Below are 7,867 nucleotides of genomic sequence, written 5' to 3' on the forward strand. Positions count from 1 at the left end.
TCTGGTAGTGAATTACAGCCATTTTCGTTTTTCACTATTGTAAGGCTATCTTGCTCCATAGATTAACATGGGGGATGCTGGCTACAGTGGTTAACAGCATTTCTTCCCATAGGAACAAGATAGGACATAAGTGTCTAGTATCCCTGAACTCAGAATTTAATAACACATCTTTTAGGAAAGGTTGTTTTTAAATCCTGTGTTTGAGAACAGCACTTTTAGAAAGTTGCTGTTCTCTTGTCTGACCCTTCTGTGTGCCTGGGCCTGTTTGTGTATTGACTGTCTGGTTTGAGAGTGACAGGGGCTGGGGAATTCCCCAGGCGGGAATTCCCCTGGATGAGTCAGCACTAGGCTGAATGACTGCATTTGCAACTGGAGTAGTGGGAGGAGTTAGCACCTGGGCTGAATAGGGCTGTGCCTGCCTTCCACAATTCTGGCTCCACCCCCCTGCTGGGCGGCTGAGGACCCTGCCCCTCACTCTGAAAGGAAGTCAGAAGCCAGCAAAACAAAGTACTCAGGAAAACCCCAGAACTGGTTCAGACCGGGCTCAGGGCCCACATGCACAGAGAGAACAAAGACTTTAGGGGTATAAGTACAGGACCCCTGACAACAGAAAATTAGATCATCCTGGAAATCAAGAAGGAACCTCTGCCAAGGAGAAAGCTGAAACTGAAGAAGGAAGATTGTCCTGCTGTTGCTCTGCTGGACTGACCTGTTGCTTTGCTGCCAAGGAGAGGGGAAGGACTTTGCTGTGTGCTGTGTCCCCTGTCTTGAAGGAATCTCCAAGGGCCTGAGAAGAGCTGGCTCCCTGTTTTGAAGTCCCAGGAACAAAAGGACTTCACCCCCAGCTTCCCTGAACTCTGCTGAGAGAGTTCTGTCCCTCCTAGAGTGCTTGATCCAGCTGTGGGGCCTCTGGAGGTTGGACCTGTGCTGGGAAGCTTGAAACTAAGCTTGAGTGACTTTTGAAACTGAAAAGTGTCGCATCGCTCGCTTGCGGAGCGCATCCCCGACAGTGCGAGAAGTTTCCCGCCGCTACGGAGGTCGAGATCGTCGCAGCGCCTGACGCCGCTGCCAGAGACGTCGCATCCTTCGTTTACGGGACGCACCAGACCGGTGCGGGAGAATCGAACATCGCTGCGAGTATCGTCGCAGAGCCTGTCGTCGCTGGGTGAGAACGCCGCACCGCTTGCTTGCGGACCGCATCACGTCGCTGCGAGTGTCGTCGCAGAATCATCGCATCGAGGAGCTGCGAGAGAAAGGATCGCCGCTGGACCGCGCATCGTCGCCCCGGAGATCGTCGCAGCACCTTCGAGATCGTCGCATCGTGCCTTTGCGAGAACAGACTTCCTACGGAACCTACGCACCGGAATCCATACAAGTGGCCTTCCTCCCCATACTGACCGGATTCGTCGCAACACGCCCGCTGCTGCAGCGGGGCTGTCGCAAACGCCTCCCCAGGGTCTCAGGAGCAACGCATCGCTTGTTTTCCACCGCACCAGCTTCTGCTTTTGGGACTTTGTTGCAACTAAAGGTACTGTGAGTAAACGTGACGCAACTGTGAACTTTTCACGCATCTGTGGTTTATTTTACCGCAACTTGAAGAATTTTAACGCAACCTTAAAAACTCTTTTTGAAACCATATTTGAACTGTGTATGTTGGATTTTTTATCGTTTTGGTCTTGTGTAGTTTAGATAAAATACCTTTATTTTTCTAAACTGTTGTGGAGTCAGTTTGTGGTGTTTTCACTGTGTTACTGTGAGTGTTGGTACAAATACTTAACGCATTGCCTCTGATTAGCCTAGACTGCTGAGGCCAAGCTACCTAGAGGGCGAGCAGGGGTTATCTCAGAGAGTTATCTCCTTGTCCTGACTAGAAGCAAGGGTCCCTATTTGGACAGTGGTACCTACCTCTGCCAACTAGAGACCCCCAGATCTAACATTGGTGGTCAGGCGGTGGGATTTGAACTTGTATTTGTACTTGACCCACAGTAATTGGTGTACATCACTAGTGAGTGCAGACCACTACGCCACCGCCTACTACTGGTTTTTGGTTTTGATTTCTTCTATTTTTGAGTAACTCTTCCAAGCATCATGTCTATGAAAGGAAAGGCACCCAGTCAGGAGGCAGAAGAAGAATTAGAGTTTTGCATTGAAGATTTGTGTTCATACAAAGTTGAGCAACTTAGGAAATTCTGCCTTGAGTTTGAGTGCCCCATAAAAAGCGCCTACAGAAAGGAGGAGCTGCAGAAAATCTTGAGGGCCCATTGGGAGGCTCAAGAGGGAGATGATGTGGTGGATGTGGAAAACAGTTTTCACAGCAAAGATCTGCCAGTGGGCAGAGTAGGCTCAGGAGCTGGCAGCAACCACTCCGGTAGGGGCCTCACCCCAGAAGAGTTACAAGAAAATCAGAGAATGAGAGAATATGACTTGGAAGTCATGAAAATAGAAAGGGCGGCGGAGGAGAGCAAACATGCCCGTGCCCTAGAGGAATTGAAATTTACTTTGGCCCATGAATTAAGAATGAGGAAACTTGAGTTGGAGCTCAAGAGGCGTGAGGCCATGAGGGTCTCAGCTGCAGAAGAAACATGGGTAGCTCAAGAGGTGAGCTTTGCTGAGTTGGAGGTGGAGTCCAGCTCAGATGGTGGCAGCATGTTTATGATATCTAGTGCTGAGAGAAAGGTACAAACACCCAGAGATGTGGCGCCTGACTTGAGGGAGGGGGTCGACATACACCAGGGGGTTCAGGTTTATGATGTAGTTCCAGTGGAGTGCAGTGTCCCTGAAGTAGATTGGGGGACTGGCACAGGGGACCATATTCCTAGTGGTGGGAGGGACACTCTACTGACTCTAGATGAGAGGTACAGGGAGAGGGGTTCCCCCATGGTAGAAACCTTGGTGTGTGTGTGTGAAGACCAGCCAGAAGAGTGTGGGTTGTGTGACAGAGGCAGTCAGATACTGTCTTGCCAGTCTCAGGAGAGTGGTGTGGGGTACTTGTGTGAGGCACTGGAGGGTGAGGCAAAGGATAACTTGGTTAACAACTGTGGGGGGCCGTGTGATTCATTTGTTGGAGAGCATATTTTAAGTCCTTGTTTTCCAGAGCTATGCCAACACCCGGTGGAGTGTGAGTTCTCTGATCCCAGAGAGCTTGCATTGGAGGCAGACCTCTTGGTGGATTCCAGAGAGTCTGAGGAGGCATTGGGGAGTGATCCCAAAAGGAGTGGCTTAGATATCTTCCCGACCTGTGAGGTGGAAGAGGTTCAGTGTAGCCCAGTTAGGTCCCAGTGTAGTGGGAGGGGTGTAGGGGCTCATGTCCGGTCTCAGTGGAGAAGGAGTGAGTGTGGGACAGTGTGTCTCACGGTGCCCGAAACCCAGTCTCAGGGCCTGGAGGGTTCCTTAAGGGAACACCGGGTTGGGGACCTAGACTATACTAGTAGGCCATTTGAGGAGGATCTCCTAGTGTCTGTTGAACGGGGAGTGCCTGTAACCAGGCCTCCATCAGTTCTGGTGTCTGGCAGTGCCGCTCCATTTGGGAGGGTACCGAAGTCCAGACTGAGGGGTGAGAGGGGGAAGGAGTCCCCAGTGGGAGAACCAGTGGGTCAGGAACCAGTCAGAAGGGCTGAGTCTCCCGTGAGTGACCATGGTGACCTCACTTCTGTCCTGGGGGATCTTCCCGCGCTGTCAGGTGGACAGGGGTCGGGAGATCTGCGCCAGGCAGACTGTCACAGGACACATGAGTTGTGTGTCACCCTCAAGGGGGTACTATGTGAGTCCCCAGAAGTCCTGGCGTGTCAGGCACGTGCACAACCGCAGGTTTTGGTCCCTGGGTTGGGAGACCAGTTGCTGGAGGAAGGTCCTGAACTGGTAGGAAAGTTCTGTTCTTGGTTGTTTTGGTGGACAGGGTTACCCCTGGAAGGAGGGCAGGAGTCTCACCCTGGGGGTGGACTAGGCCACACCTTTGTGTTGGCCAGGTGGGTACTGTCTACTAGTGTGGGCATATCCGTGAGTGAAGTCCTTATGCGCCATGCAAGTGTTCCACCGTAGGGGTTAGTCCCTGGGTGGGGATACCAGGTTCAGGTGTTGTCTGACCTGGAGGCTTTGGAGCCTAGGTTTGAGGGCCAGGCCCGGGGTATCCCCCCTGACCTGGAATACCAGTTGAAGGATAGCACCCCTGAACTGGTGGATGAATGGTGCGGGACACCTGCCACAGGTGCCCTGGCTATTCTAGAAGGGGGTACCGCTCCAGGTGGGAGGGTACAGAGCCCCAAGGAAGAGGAGGACCGGGTGTGGAGAAGCCCACCTCAGCCTCCTGTCCAGCCGCCGGATACAGGTCCGGGACTGGTGGGTCAGTGCCAGGATGTTAGACCTGACTTGACAAGAGAGGGAGTGGACAAAGGGTGCCAAGCACCTGGGGCTACTGCCCCCCACCCTCTGACGCCACAGAGGTTTGAGAGCCATGAGAGGCATGAGGCCTGGGTCTCATCCCTGATCACTGTTGGTGGTCACTGTGGCTTGCTGTTGGTCTGTTGGGACACACCTGTGAGGAAATTAAGGTTAGGTGCTGCACAGGTGGTGTCCACAGGTGAGGAGAAGGGTTCCACATGGATTGGCATGGTGGACCCTGAGAGTATGGATAGAGTGATCCAACTGGGTTTAGGACGGCGTAGAACAGGACTGCCCTGCTGTGTGGGCCAGTTTCCGTGTTCTATCGCCTTAAGCAGGGAATACCATCGAGGTATCGTTTGGTCTACCCTGGCTTTAGGCTGGAAGGGGGTTGTGTTGGAACTGGCCCTTCTTGCAGGGTCATCCTCAAACTTTTTGCTTCTTCCTCCCTCATTTTTCCTGACCCGTGGCTGTTGGCAATAGGACTCTGCGCACTTTACCACTGCTGATCAGTGCTAAAGTGCATATGCTCTCTATGTAAAGTGTTATTCTGATTGGATATACATGTTTGGCATATTTGTATCACCATGAAGTCCCTAGTAAAGTGCACTGAGTGTGCCAGGGCTGGTGATGACAAATGCTACTAGTGGGCCTGCAGCACTGATTGTGCCACCCACAGGAGTAGCTCTAAAATGGTGTCTCAGGCCTGCCACTGCAGTGCCTATGGGCAGTTTAGACCTGCCATGTCCTCCTGGTCAGTGTCCCCACTGACCAGGCCTAACCCTTCCCTTTTCGTGCACATCAGTCACCCCTATGGAAGGCCCAAGGTACCCCCCTGGGCAGGGTGCAGTGTATGTGAAAGGTAGAGCATGTACTGGTGCAGGTAACATGTTCTGGTAGTGAATTACAGCCATTTTCGTTTTTCACTATTGTAAGGCTATCTTGCTCCATAGATTAACATGGGGGATGCTGGCTACAGTAGTTAACAGCATTTCTTCCCATAGGAACAAGATAGGACATAAGTGTCTAGTATCCCTGAACTCAGAATTTAATAACACATCTTTTAGGAAAGGTTGTTTTTAAATCCTGTGTTTGAGAACATCACTTTTAGAAAGTTGCTGTTCTCTTGTCTGACCCTTCTGTGTGCCTGGGCCTGTTTGTGTATTGACTGTCTGGTTTGAGAGTGACAGGGGCTGGGGAATTCCCCAGGTGGGAATTCCTCTGGATGAGTCAGCACTAGGCTGAATGACTGCATTTGCAACTGGAGTAGTGGGAGGAGTTAGCACCTGGGCTGAATAGGGCTGTGCCTGCCTTCCACAATGCTGGCTCCACCCCCCTGCTGGGCGGCTGAGGACCCTGCCCCTCACTCTGAAAGGAAGTCAGAAGCCAGCAAAACAAAGTACTCAGGAAAACCCCAGAACTGGTTCAGACCGGGCTCAGGGCCCACATGCACAGAGAGAACAAAGACTTTAGGGGTATAAGTACAGGACCCCTGACAACAGAAAATTAGATCATCCTGGAAATCAAGAAGGAACCTCTGCCAAGGAGAAAGCTGAAACTGAAGATGGAAGATTGTCCTGCTGTTGCTCTGCTGGACTGACCTGTTGCTTTGCTGCCAAGGAGAGGGGAAGGACTTTGCTGTGTGCTGTGTCCCCTGTCTTGAAGGAATCTCCAAGGGCCTGAGAAGAGCTGGCTCCCTGTTTTGAAGTCCCAGGAACAAAAGGACTTCACCCCCAGCTTCCCTGAACTCTGCTGAGAGAGTTCTGTCCCTCCTAGAGTGCTTGATCCAGTTGTGGGGCCTCTGGAGGTTGGACATGTGCTGGGAAGCTTGAAACTAAGCTTGAGTGACTTTTGAAACTGAAAAGTGTCGCATCGCTCGCTTGCGGAGCGCATCCCCGACAGTGCGAGAAGTTTCCCGCCGCTACGGAGGTCGAGATCGTCGCAGCGCCTGACGCCGCTGCCAGAGACGTTGCATCCTTCGTTTACGGGACGCACCAGACCGGTGCGGGAGAATCGAACATCGCTGCGAGTATCGTCGCAGAGCCTGTCGCCGCTGGGTGAGAACGCCGCACCGCTTGCTTGCGGACCGCATCACGTCGCTGCGAGTTTCGTCGCAGAATCATCGCATCGAGGAGCTGCGAGAGAAAGGATCGCCGAAGGACCGTGCATCGTCGCCCCGGAGATCGTCGCAGCACCTTCGAGATCGTCGCATCGTGCCTTTGCGAGAACAGACTTCCTACGGAACCTACGCACCGGAATCCATACAAGTGGCCTTCCTCCCCATACAGACCGGATTCGTCGCAACACGCCCGCTGCTGCAGCGGGGCTGTTGCAAACGCCTCCCCAGGGTCTCAGGAGCAACGCATCGCTTGTTTTCCACCGCGCCAGCTTCTGCTTTTGGAACTTTGTTGCAACTAAAGGTACTGTGAGTAAACGTGACGCAACTGTGAACTTTTCACGCATCTGTGGTTTATTTTACCGCAACTTGAAGAATTTTAACGCAACCTTAAGAACTCTTTTTGAAACCATATTTGAACTGTGTATGTTGGATTTTTTATCGTTTTGGTCTTGTGTAGTTTAGATAAAATACCTTTATTTTTCTAAACTGTTGTGGAGTCAGTTTGTGGTGTTTTCACTGTGTTACTGTGAGTGTTGGTACAAATACTTTACGCATTGCCTCCGATTAGCCTAGACTGCTCAGGCCAAGCTACCTAGAGGGCGAGCAGGGGTTATCTCAGAGAGTTATCTCCTTGTCCTGACTAGAAGCAAGGGTCCCTATTTGGACAGTGGTACCTACCTCTGCCAACTAGAGACCCCCAGATCTAACATTAAACATCAGCAATATTTGCAAGGTAGTCCATCTGGGGTACGCCCAGTAACACCCACTTTGCATCTCATTGCAGATGCAAAGGGAGGCATTGGGAAAAAGGGTGCTAACATGCGATTATGCATGTTAGCACCCTCTTGTAAATAGGGTGCTGGGTTTATCTCTGCTTTTTTGGCTTTGTAAGCCAAAAAAACGGATATAAAGCCCTTGTAAATATGCCCCCAAGTGGCATAAGACTGTGAAGATGTGTTCAGTATGTACCATTTCAGAGAATGCTTTTAATTTACTACCCAGTCATGAAAAGCCTTGGAGTTGACGACGTCCATCACCTCACAATTTTGTTAATTTTGTTTTAAAACCTGATGAGCAGTTCAAAGAGCTAAACTTTCACATTTTTTAAGAGAGAGTCTGTTTCAGTCATCATCTGCTACAGCAGGATACCTTTCTTGCTGCTGTGCGAGGCACAAAGTGAAGTGAAAGAATTGTTGCCACGGTGTGGCACTCTACTGTTCCCTGCTTAATGCACTCTTGCTGCCAGGGGCATAGCCTATGCCACTGCAACCCCTAATGTGCGGGGTGCCCCTAAATCTGTTTAAAGCCTTTGGATATCTGTGCAATATAGTAACATTAAGGCTCTCTCACAGCATACTAGAGGAGGTCATC

This window comes from Lissotriton helveticus, chromosome 2_1 (genome assembly GCF_964261635.1).
Source record: "Lissotriton helveticus chromosome 2_1, aLisHel1.1, whole genome shotgun sequence".
Classification (NCBI taxonomy): domain Eukaryota; kingdom Metazoa; phylum Chordata; class Amphibia; order Caudata; family Salamandridae; genus Lissotriton; species Lissotriton helveticus.